At 40.0% G+C, this 13,241-nt stretch overlaps 1 long non-coding RNA gene across 4 annotated transcripts in view; it reads right to left on the bottom strand.

Annotated features, from left to right (window-relative positions):
* LOC102148162 (uncharacterized) overlaps positions 1 to 13,241 on the bottom strand; it is a 72,568-nt gene that overhangs the window by 29,117 nt on the left and 30,210 nt on the right. The window contains exon 6 of one of the 4 annotated variants that reach the window (XR_002801111.2): positions 6,252 to 12,068. The exons of 2 other annotated variants lie outside the window; for them this stretch is intronic. This is a non-coding gene — a long non-coding RNA (uncharacterized lncRNA). Of the gene's footprint in view, positions 1 to 6,251; positions 12,069 to 13,241 lie in introns of those variants that run through there. One more of the 4 variants, XR_288670.4, reaches the window with a different exon arrangement.

The raw sequence follows: 13,241 nt of genomic DNA, 5'->3' as shown, positions 1-13,241 counted from the left end.
CCCAGGAACAATTTGCCGTGCTCTTACTCAAGAACAGTGACCCAGGAAACAAACTTTATAATGTAGGAGACCCTGGGAATATAAGTAGAAAAGAGACTCAAATAATCGCCAGGGCAGCAGGGAAATATGAGTTGCAGACAGTGCCTGTTACCGTGGTAAACCCACCTTCCTTTCCAAACTTAATCTCACTTACTTTGAAAAACCAACTCTTAGTGCTACCTAGAGCTAATCACTATTCGCCGAACCCATCATGAACATCTCTACCTTCTTACTCTCATGCATGCAATTTCCCACAACGTCCCAGGGTCGTTGTGAGCACTAAATGAGATTGTATGAATATGGTTCTTGTCACAAGTCCTGGTACTTGGCTAGTTATACGTTAAGATTAGCATTTAGCAATAAATCTTTTGTAGTTCAATCCCAACCCAATTTTTCTATGTATCTTTTCTGAACATTCTAAACCATTGTGATCTATTTGAAGGAAAATGGGGCAGCCATTCCAACGGGTCTTATTTGGTTACTGTTCTGTAAGAAAGTGCTTTTTTCTTCTTTCCTGAATGTGTGTAGGATGGTAACTACATACCCAGTTCAAGAGCCCCTCTTTAGTAACACCTTAAGTACTCCTTTGAGCTAAGTATCATATATGACAAGAAAATTGAGAATACTGGAACACTATGATGAAGCATATCAAGCAATAAACTAAAGAATAAATAAATGTGAAACAAGCCACAAGAAATAACCAGCCACTTGGAGACATGAACAGACATTTCTTCAAAGAAGATATACTGATGGCCAATAGGCACATGAAAAGATGCTCATCATCGCTGATCATCAGGGAAATGCAAATCAAAACTACACTAAGATATCACCTTACACCCGTTAGAATGACAAAAATATCTAAAACTAATAGTAACAAATGTTGGAGAGGTTGTGGAGAAAAAGGAACCCTCATACACTGCTGGTGGGAATGCAAACTGGTGCAGCCACTATGGAAAACAGTATGGAGATTCCTCAAAAAATTAAAAATAGAACTACGATACGATCCAGCCATTCCACTACTGGGTACCTATCCAAAGAGCTTGAAGTCAGCAATTCCAAAAGTCCTATGTACCCCAATGTTCATTGCAGCATTATTACAATAGCCAAGACATGGAAGCAACCTAAGTGTCCATCAACAGATGATTGGATAAAGATGTGGTATATATATACAATGGAATACTACTCAGCTGCAAAACAGAACAAAATCATTCCATTTGCAATAACATGGATGGACCTTGAGGGAATTATGTTAAGTGAAATAAGCCAGTTAGAGAAGGATAATCTCTGTATGACTCCACTCATATGAGGAATTTAAAAACGTGGACAAAGAGAACAGATTAGTGGCTACCAGGGGAAAGAGGGGGTGGGGGGTGGGCACAAAGGGTGAAGTCGTGCACCTACAACAGGAATGACAAACAATAACGTACAACTGAAATTTCACAAGATTGTAACCTATCATTAACTCAATGAAAAAAAAAGAAATGACCAGCCACTAATGAAATCCTCGGCCTTAAGAACGTCTTTCCTCCTGTTTTGGTTCCACTATTAGTTCTCAGTACTCTTGTGATTCAGCCAAATTTCTTAATAAGGGTGGATGTATTAATTGCGGAGGGTACTCAGTCTGTCTTCCATCTCGAAGCTGTCTTCAAATTGTGTAGATTTCAACCAATGAATTTCTGTCAGTTTAGCACTTGCTCCTCCTAATTGCTGTTCCACAGCTCCTTGAAATGCCAGCAAAATTAATCTTCTCTACTATTAATGCCCTCTGAAAAAGTACCTATTGTAAAAAGATGGTGACAAAACATGAGAGAAATTTTATACAATTCTCTGGTTTGGGCAGATACAGAATAATCCTGGGTGGAGTACTGACTAGAAGGATTCTCTGATTGAAGTCTTTCATTCTGATTGTGATGACTGTTTTCCGCATCCCTCCCAACTTTAACAATCCCTTTCTCCCACTCCAGTGTCTGAGTTTAAAAGAAATAACTTTGCTACTTCATTGGGATTTGTCTATTTAACTGTGTTAATCTCACTTAAATTTAGTAAAGGCTACCTTCAATATAACTTATTGTTCATTCATTCATTTTTTCAGCAGACTTTTATTGGCAGCTCCTTTACGTTAGGCACCATCCCTGGTCTAGGGATACAGTAGTGAGCAAAAAAGACAAAAATCTCCACTCTGAGAGAACTCTATTTGACTGAGGGAGATAGGCAATAAGATGAAAAGCAAATACACAATATGTTAGATACGCCTGAATGCTGAGGAGTAAAAATGAACATGAAATGCCAGGATGGGGGTCAAGACGGCATTTTAGATAGGATGGCCCAAGGAATGAGAAAAGAGAGAAAGAGGGGAGTTGAGGATGACACGATGACCTTTGGCTTGAGCAACTGGAAGAATAGACTCCATTACCTGGAAAGAGTAGACTTTGGAATAGGGTCAAACATGAGGAAATATCAAGAGGTTTTGGATCTATTACCTATTTCAGTATGAGAGTCAAGTGGGAGTGTCAAGAATCTAGCTGGACACTTGAGTCTCGAGGGAGAAGTCTGGATTAGAAATACAAATCTGGGAAACAACCTCTAGATGATAAAGGCTTGGGTCTGGATAAGATCACCCAGAGCATGAACAGGAAGAAGAGAATAAAGCTTGAGCCTTGTAGAGGTGAGGGAGATGGAGGAATCTGTAGGGGACCCTGGGGAGGGGCAACTTGGAAGCTGGGAGGAAACCCAGACAACGTGGCATCCTGAAAAACCAAGAAAAGGCAATATCTTGAGGCAGGATATCATCTCCATCAAACACTATCAAGGGAAAAGTAGCACAAAGACTCAGAAATGGCCGCTGGATTTGCAACACGGAGGCCAATGATGACTTTGAGGTGGATGGTGGTGGTAGGAAACCAAACTGCAGTGGATTCAGGGAGACAGGAAAGAAAGAAATTGGCTTCTTAAGTACCAGGCATTTTCCTCCACAACTTTCCTTATTGAGCGGATTGGCAATCAAAAAAAATTCTTTTTACAGAAAAAATAAATGGGTTGTTTTCTTGCAAAAATGTTTGAAAGAGACAGGGACACTTGTTTAGCTGAGGTGTTACTTGAGCAGCTTGGCAAACACTGTCTCATTTACAGCAACACTAGTGGCAAAGTTCCTTCAGTGGGGATGTTCCAAAACAGCGCTGGAGCCAGCTTCCAGTCCAGAAAGCTTGCAGCACTTTTTTCTTGAAAATTGTAGGCTGGAGTATGATTACTAAGAAATCCTGGAAAGCTGGCATTTTTTTTTCTTTTTTAGAAATCATCTCCCCAAATCGTTTTTCTCATGTTCTGGTACCAAAATACCGACATCAACATCATTTTTCTTTTAGTTTCCATAGCCCTTCATGGAAAATATTTCTCAACCCAGGAGCAACTCAAATTTTCACTCTAGAAAAATAAAAGCTACATCAGGCTCAAGCACTATAGAGGACAAAGTCATAAGATATATTTTAAAGCAGTAGATACTAGACTCGATTATTAGCTTTTGTGCCGAAAGGAACGTAACACACTGTGAACTCTATACCTGGAAGGGTGGAAGTACAAGGGGACTCTCATCTTTCCCGTGCCAGACGATTAAAGGAATCATATTGCCATAAAAAATATTAATGAAATCTCACAAATGATATCCACCATTTGGCTTTCTAATAATAACTTGCTCTCTTTTCAGTGAATAGGAAGCACATGGGTGCATGCCAAAGTGTACTGCGATCAATTTTTAACGACAAGAAATGTTCTTTTGCATGGGAGGGAAAACGAAAACCTGAGCTTTGCAGCAGAATTTTGATATATTTAGGAAATCATAGATTTGATGCTGGTTAACTCCTGAAATGCCAACCAATGTTGTTAGAAGTTATGCATCAATATGAAACAGGGTCCTCTATTCAATCATCGTTTGAAATCCACATGGGCAACACCTTTGTAACTTGGATTGTCATCCATCAGCTCGACTGTGATCAAGGAGCCCCAATTCAACATTGAGTTCTGAAGTCTAATATTTACCAAATGTGCAGCCTTGATCCCTCGCAGTCCTTTTTACAAGTTAGAAAATGGAGACCACTGGCTTCCTCAAAGTCCCGCAGTGGCTTGTAATCACAACCTATCCACAAAGTCTTCACAGTTGGCACTATTTTTCTCATTCCACAAAGCTGTATCGTGTTCTAAACCTCTTTAAGCAAAGTTAAACCAGTTTGCTCACTTAAGATTGTAGCACTTGCCTTAATTTGGGGGGAACCATTTTTAAAAGGCATTTCAGGAGTAAAATTAGGTCTCATAATTAACTAAAAGTGATCATTTCAAATCTGCAGCATTATTATTTAAAATACAAAATTACTTCAAATTTTATTTATACTTTTGGAAATCATGGAAACTAATATAGTCTTAGACTGTACATATTTTTTCCATTAAAATGTCAATTTGCTTAATTGAAAAGATTATCCTTCAGGATAAAACAGATAGGCTATGAACTAACTTTTCCTGACTCAGTGTAGCGTTTCCAAATTTAGGAAATTTAGCCATATTGAAAAGCTATTTACTGTTTATCTTGACGTCAAACTTAACTGTATTTTATCTGGCAACCCAGTACAGCATCACAAAAACAAACAAAAGACATGAACAGCATTTATGTGATTCCCCTCTGGAATGATGAAAGGAAAAACCTTCCTTTAGGCTAGCACCACTGTGTTTAAAACATGGTACAAAACTGTTTCCAAACTGAACTCAGAAGTAGCAGTCAACTGGAGCAGTGGTTCTCAAATGTGGCCCAGGAACCCGGAGCATTAGCATCACCTGCACGTTGTTAGAAATGCAGATTCTGGGGCTGGCCCGGTGGCCGAGTGGTTAAGTTCATGCGCTCCGCTGCAGGTGGCTCAGTGTTTCGTTGGTTCGAATCCTGGGCGCGGACATGGCACTGCTCATCAAACCACGCTGAGGCAGCGTCCTACATGCCACAACTAGAAGGACCCACAATGAAGAATATGCAACTATGTACCGGGGGGCTTTGGGGAGAAAAAGGAATAAAACAAAAAATCTTCAAAAAAAAAAAAGCAGTTAAAAAAAAGAAATGCAGATTCTCAGGTCCCACCCAGACCTACTGAGTCAGAAATTCTGGGAGCGGGGCCCAGTGAGCTGTTTCAACAACAGCTGCCCCCTCGCCCTCCATTTCTGATGCGTGGGCAAGTTTGAGATCCACTGATTAGGGGACTGTTTTACTTGCATTAACATCTAAAACCAACAGAGAACGCTTATAAATTCAAGACCTGAGCTTTTGATTATTGTTAGTTTTGTTTTCATTTTTTATTACGGATGCAGAGAACTTGAATTCTCTCTTAATTAAACAATGAGGGTATGAGTGGGAGGGGCAAAGAGAAAATAAGGTTTTGACATCTTATTTTGTATAGCCCTTCATCCAAGGACTGTCGTGAGACGGTTTCCTTAGCACCAAGATTATTTATTGACTACAGCCTAAAGCCATTTAATCAAATTAGCTCCATGGTAAGGTCAATTTTGCAGATAGCGGGGCTGCCTTATCTAAACAATACTTTACAATGGTTCCTAAGTTATCTCAGGTAATGAACATTTCGAAGCTGCTGGGTGAAATGCTGGCTATAGTGCTTTGCTTTTCACACAGAAGTCTGGATCCAAGATGTAAACAAAGAGAGTAACAAAGAACTTCTAAAGCAGCGAATGATCTGTGAACTACAGTCCTAAGCTTAAGAGTGTTTTCACTCTGGGAGAGTTTGATGCCATATTGCCTTAATTGTGTTAACAGAGAATTAGATATCTACGGGCTCAACATATATATTTAATGTATTCTAATGATATTAAATTAGAATTATATCACCTAATAACAAAAAACTAGCACCTAACTGGGATCGACGGTTTTTTATATCTTACTTACTCTAAATTTTGGCAAATTTAGGTTTTTGATCAAATAAGCACATTTTGTTTGTTTTTAAATAAAAGAATAAATATAAACTAGCTTTGATGCTATTAACCTTGGTCATTTATTCCTTTTTGTTTTTTCTTAGGTTCTAAATGTAAAAAATAAGCACCATTTATACAAAATGTAGTTGTTACTCTTCCCAATGTAACATTATATCTTCATTCAAAGAGATCTAATTAAATGCTTCATTAAATATTTATAATTTTAAAGAGGCATAATACATATAAAGGCAGATAAATACAGTTGTGTATAACTATATTTACAACATATATAAATGTATGCATTACATAGATATCACATCTGTCAACATTTAAAACAAGATTATAATTATCTAGATGATGTTGTAGTTGCCTACCCTAAGTATATACGATGGCCATAGAGCTGTTCAGTAAACACGCTGGCTGCCAACCCAGAAAATCTCAAGAAAATGAATGAGTGCTACCATGTTAGAGAAGTACATTACATGGTCCTAATGACAAACATTCAGAGGGATAATACCTGAAGGATAAGTAATTCACACACAATGAACACTTTTCCTAAAATACAGGATGACAAAACACTATGCATCACAATTTGAGTCAATAACCAATTTCCAATACAAATTTTTGAACTAAAACCCAAAGGATATGATAGTTATCCTTGACAAGCTGGGGTAACTGCATGAATCAGAAAATGATCAGTTCTCCCAGAATTTGTAAACTTCTCCAGGACAAATCCAGTTCTAACCCAAATTCTGCAATTCTTATCTGGCCCAGTGCCTTTAAGAATGGGGATACACAATGAAACTTAGTAGGACAGATGACAGTCAATCACAGAGGCCTAAAAGAAACTAACTAGGCGCTGATGTATTTGCATTAAGATGTGTCTAGGTTAATCTTATTGTGAAATTTGAAAAGTTTAAAAAATAGAGCAGTGGCTGCTGTGCATAAAACTCTTAACTTCACCGAAAAAAAAAAGAAAGAAAACAAAACACTTCCCTTTAGTTATACACTGACTTTAGCCTAAAATAATGTAGAAAGTAATAAACTCTATCTGTTTAAAAACACAATTCCCTAATTCTATCATTCCCCAAGGCAGAAACAGCTATGACAAATAATTATCTTTGTGCTACTCAAGCATGAAGAGCCCAACATTGTTTTGAAATCTTATTCCAGCTAACCTCGAGGAGAGGTCGCTAAATTCCCGTGATTATGAATACGTTACTCTCTTTAAAGCAGAGGAGAAGAAAGTATTCTAAAAGGTTCAAGTCATATTTGTTTCTTACAACTCATTTCTCTGTGTCCAAAGGATTTCATCTGTATGACAAATTACAAACTCATTAGTATTTTTTATGGCTAAACAAGTCAAGACATGCTTTTGTAGGTAACATCAAAGCAAAAGAACTTGCTTTATCTCATTACATAAATGCTCCAATATTTTCAAAAAATTATTAGACCTAAAAATTCTTCCACTGAACAAGTAAAACTAGAGAAAGAATCACAAAAAATGGAATTACTCCAGTATCAATCCTAATGTTTGATTCACGTTTAAGAAGTTATTCAGTTGAAATGTTCAGATGTGTAAATTGTTCTTTCTTTTTAAATTGAACTGAAAAGCACACATGCATTTCTTTGATGATATATGGTTTCTATAGGTTTTCTTGTAGCCCTATTCTTGTAACTGGTGTTCACAGACTACTGAGATAGCTTGATTGAAAATGCTTACATGACTAAATTCTTCTATTCATGTGGCTGAATACATTCTGGAAGGTGAGTCATTGTATTTTTGCTCAAGAGAGGATATTTTGAAAGTGAAGACCGAGCGGCAAATTGAATCTCAACTTGTAAGATGTGGCATGAAATGCTATAAAATTAAGATGTAAGGTTATCCCATCACAGGCTCTCAAAGAAGTGGAAAGGAAACATGTTCCACTGGACCGAGCTCCTCTCTTCTTAAAGTTTACGTGCCAGTGTGTAGAAGCGGGATAGCAACGTGGGATGAGGAGGCCATCTGAGCATAGAAGACCGTGGGCCGAGCACCCCCAGAAGCCCGGTTCTCCTGATGGAACCACATTTACATCCCTGCAAACTCTGGCTCCGTGCAATTCACTGAACCTGCTTTCAGGCAGTCACTCTGGGCAGGTGACGGTCCCAGGCATGGCAAGGATTGCAAAGAAGAGGAAAAATGCTCTTGGATCTTACAGCCTATTAAGGGTCATAAACATTTACTTAGAATAAAGGCCATAGCTCCAGAAGAGACTTACTCAGTGCCCAGGGAATTCAAGTGAGGAGGACACAGTACTGGGTGGTGGAGAACGCAGACTGGGGATGAAGAAGGCACCAAGTGAGATGGGCTCTACAGTGAGAATTTGGCAATGAGAATTTAGACCGAAGCAAAGATAGGAAGAGCTGGAGCACCGGCCTATCCCTGTTGTTTAGGATGTGTGTAGGAAAAGGGGAGAAATAAACCAGAGAAAGTCATCTCAGGACTTAGTGTGGGTGATGATAAAGGCCATTCAGAGCAATTTGTATTTGCTTCATTTGATAGTCACTGAGGAAGAAGAGAAGGTGTCTCAGTGTTGTGGTGACATGGCGAGAGCTAGTTCCTCAACAAGGGGGAGGACCAGAAGTAAGAACAAGAACTGGGGGGCTAGAGGAGAGAATCAGGGAAAAGGTCATTGATGCTTGATTCATCTATAAATGACAAGTTCCAACTTTCTCCAGCTTTCACTCCTCGCTATAAGGAGCTTACAAAATGACAATTTGGGTATCTGGTTAATAGCCAGCTGCCGTTCATCTATACAGAGTGAGATGTCTTTACAGGTTATATGTGAAATCTCAACTAGACCCTGTTTTTCACATGGGAAAGCTGAAGATCAGGTGATTATGTTAATCTGATCCCAGTCCTAATATATTTCCCACTGCTCTGTGCTGCCACCTCAGGTATTGTTAGCAGCCTGTGCCATCAAAGCCATGCTTCTCCAATGTAAGAATCACCTGGAGACCTTGTTAAAACATGTGCAAGTCGGGGCTGGCCCCGTGGCCGAGTGGTTAAGTTCGCGCGCTCCTCTGCAGGCGGCCCAGTGTTTTGTTGGTTCGAACCCTGGGCGCGGACATGGCACTGCTCATCAGACCACGCTGAGGCAGCATCCCACATGCCACAACTAGAAGAACCCACAACGAAGAATACACAACTATGTACCGGGGGGCGTTGGGGAGAAAAAGGAAAAAAAATCTTAAAAAAAAAAACAAAAAAAAAAACATGTGCAAGTGGCCTGCCTGGCACTGAAGCAATGAAGTTCGCTCGTTTAGCATCAGCAATCCAGGGTTCACTGGTTCGGATCCTGGGCACGGACCTAAGCACCACTCATCAGGCCATGCTGTGGCAGCATCCACATAGAAGAACTAGAGCGACCTACAACCAGGATAGACAACTCTGTATGGGGGCTTCGGGGAGAAAAGAAAACATGTGTAGCCTGGGGTCTGGACTGAGATTCTGTGTTTCTAAAGTTCCCAGGTATTGACGATGCTGATGACAGACCACACCTTGAGTACTGAGGTATTCAAATGCTTTCTTTTTACATTATGTGCTACAGAGAAAGGGGTTAGAAATGGGGCAGAAATAGATCCAATATACATAAAAGTAGCGTCTTTAAAAATAGCAATGATAATAGTGCCTTACATTTGTTTAGAGTGTTAGAGTGTACAAAGTTCTTCTAGAAACATTATCTCATTTGCTACTACCTAAATTATCTATATATTCAACCACTGTCATCTAATATCCATGTATATATAAAACTGAGGTCATTCACATATTTATTTTGCTTATAAATTTTTATTCAGGATGGCATCTAGTGATAACTAAAAATTTCAAAGAGATGACTAACTGGAATGAAAAATTCTATGTCCTCTTGGACAATACAGAAACTAAGTGGAATTATACCCCCAGGGACTGGCCCGGTGGCACAGCGGTTAAGTTCACACATTCTGCTTCAGAAGCCTGGGGTTTGCCGGTTTGGATCCCGGGTGCGGACATGGCACCACTTGGCAAGGCACGCTGTGGTAGGCGTCCCACATATAAAGTAGAGGAAGATGGCCATGGGTGTTAGCTCAGGGCCAGTCTTCCTCAGCAAAAAGAGGAGGATTGACAGCAGATGTTAGCTCAGGGCTAATCTTCCTCAAAAAAGAATTATAGGGGCTGGCCCCGTGGCCGAGTGGTTGAGTTCGCGCGCTCCGCTGCAGGCGGCCCAGTGTTTCGTTGGTTCGAATCCTGGGCGCGGACATGGCACTGCTCATCAAACCACGCTGAGGCAGCGTCCCACATGCCACAACTAGAAGGACCCACAACGAAGAATATACAACTATGTACCGGGGGGCTTTGGGGAGAAAAAGGAAAAATAAAATCTTTAAAAAAAAAAAAAAAAAAGAATTATACCCCCAATTGCCAAGTTACCTTAAAATCAGGACTCCAACTGAAAGATGTGAACTCAAGGCCTTTTGCCTATGTACATTAGCCAACGTACACAGATTTTTCCATAGGCAAATTTCTTAGTGAGGTAAAGTAAGTTACAATAACAGATGCTGCCATTTATATGTTTTCCCTCCTCAAATCATGTCAATGTCAGTTTACATCAGTTATTTCCAGACATATTTTTCTAAGAGTCGAGTTCAGATAGCAAAGTAATGAAGAAGAGAATTGAGAGTTTCGTTTATAATTGTATACCAGAGTTCGCTCCTGAAGGGTGGATCAACAAATACGCAGCAAGAGTCCAACTGACCAACAGGAAAATTAGGCACACATTCAATTTCTGCCTTTCAAAGGTCAAGTCCACCGGGGGAACGAGGAAGCCTGAAAAAGGACCAATGTTTCAAATATTTTTCCCAAAACAAGGAATGATAAATCCTTATGTTTAGCCACTGGTACTTATTCCGTGAAATCTGGGCAGCACAGGGTGGGGACAATGGAGGGCTGGCCGTGCAGACTTTACCAGGCCAGGACACAGCTGTGGAACATGGAGCACATATCTGGCCAGGGTTGGGATCCGTGGTGGTGAGGCGTTCCAGGCTCTTCCAAGTTTCATCTGCTTCCATTCTTCTCAGACCACAGTAAATGGGATTTCAATTCCCAGAGCATAGATATCATCTCTGATTATTAGAATATCATAACTGTAAATTTTATCTTCTTCCTTCCCTAATTGGACTAACTCTAACTCTACCAAAGATTAAATAGAAAATGATGAGAACTAAGTGTGGCAGTCGTACAAAAATGGTCGAGATGATGAAAACCTTCAATAAGGAGGACACAGGTGAGTGGATACGATGCAGACCTGCTCAGGACATAAATAATTCTGTCCCAGAAACTTGTTTGGAAGTCAAAATACATTTTTCCATAGGATATTTTACTCGTGACAGAACCATGAGAAGTTGGGCTAGTTAAAAATTTAACTGAATTAGAGTGCTCTGGTCGAGTGCTATGCTGCCTGACCAGCGGGCAATAGAAAGCGCTTTCAGATTTCAAACTTGAAATTCCAGGAGCAGGTGCCTGCATGGCTGGGCACATGTGGCCCTCTCAGCTCTGAGCCACTGACAGTGATTCCTAAGGCAGAAGACGACATGAGGCAGCCACAGAAGTCCGAGGGCAGCAAGGGAGAATTGAGGATCATGATGAGAATATTCGTGGACGGGGCAGAAGGGGAAGTGTCTCAGCTAGTCACCAGAGCTCAGTTTCACTCTTGCAGTTTTTTTATTTTGGGGGCCCAAAAGAAAACCACAACGAAATACTACTCCACACACACTAGAATGACTATAACCAAAAAGACAGACAATGGCAAGAATGTGGATAAACTGGAACCCTCGGGGTGGCCCAGTGGCGCAGCTGTTAAGTTCGAATGTTCCACTTCGGGGCCCAGGTTCATCAGTTTGGTCTGAGTTCGGACCTACGCACCACTTGGCAAGCCACGCTGTCGCAGGTGTCCCACATGGAAAGTAGAGGAAGATGGGCACAGATGTTAGCTCAGGGTCAGTCTTCCTCAGCAAAAAAGAGGAGGATTGGCAGCAGATGTTAGCTCAGGGCTAATCTTCCTCAAAAAAAAGAAAAAAAGTAAATTGGAGCCCTCTTACTTTGCTCTTAGGAATGTCAAATGGTGAAGACATTCTGGAAACAGATTGGTAGGTCATCAAAACGTTAAACATAGAGTTACCATAGTATCCAGCACTTCCACTCCTAGGTATCTAGCCAAGAGAAATGAAGACATGAGTCCCCACAAAACCTGCATGTTCATAGCAGCATTGTTCATAATAGCCAAAAAGTGGAAACAACCCAAATGTCCATCAATTGATAGAAGAATAAGTGAAATGTGCTATCTCCATATCGTATAACTTTATTAGGCAATAAAAAGGGATAAACTTCTGATACATGCTACTCCATGGATGAACCTTGAAAACATTACGCTAAATGAAAGGACCCAGTCACAGTAGGCCACATGTTATATGATTAATTTATATGAAATATCCAGAATAGGCAAATTTCAATAACGTTTTTTAAAAAGCATAAAAGTGGAGTTTATTCATAGGAGTCAACACAAAATAGCCCATGAATATGTCATTGGGCGGTTAAGAAGATAGACTTGGGCTCAGTTCTTGATTTTGTCATTATTTGCTGAGTGCCCAAAGATAAGTGGGTCTGTGTGTTTGCTTCATCCATAAATTAGGACTATTGACGGCTATGTCTCAGGACTGTCTTAAGAATTATATGTAACAGTGACCACGAAATGGAAAGCATAGTACCAAGGACAACATGCTATTCAATAAATAGTAGTTGTTATGGACATTAATTTTCAAATTAGTAAGTGGTGATTTCCTTTATTCTGTTATTTTAAACATCTCCTCCTTTTTTTTATTTAAAAAAAAACTTTTCCCAAACTGAATCAGCTTAACCTTCTAATGGTCCTACCTTGGAGAAAACCCAGGTATACACACTAATCTGGCTTTGTCACCCAGGCATGACAGTGTCCTGCTGAGTGTTTACCACATTCTCCTCGAGCTCTGAGTTAAGATGCCATAGTTGCACTTAGCATTCCCCTGCTCTTTTCTTCTCAACCATCCCAGCAGCTCCTTTCCATGACGGTATAAAGATACCTCTGTAAAACTACAATTAGTTGTGTATATATTGACATAAACATTAGTTGTGTTGATAGAAATTCTATTGTATATTTAGTCCATCTCTCTCAGCAAAGCACGGGATCCTCAAA

This window comes from Equus caballus, chromosome 17 (assembly GCF_041296265.1).
Source record: "Equus caballus isolate H_3958 breed thoroughbred chromosome 17, TB-T2T, whole genome shotgun sequence".
NCBI classification, from domain to species: Eukaryota; Metazoa; Chordata; class Mammalia; order Perissodactyla; family Equidae; genus Equus; species Equus caballus.
This window is presented reverse-complemented; position numbering and strand designations above follow the sequence as displayed.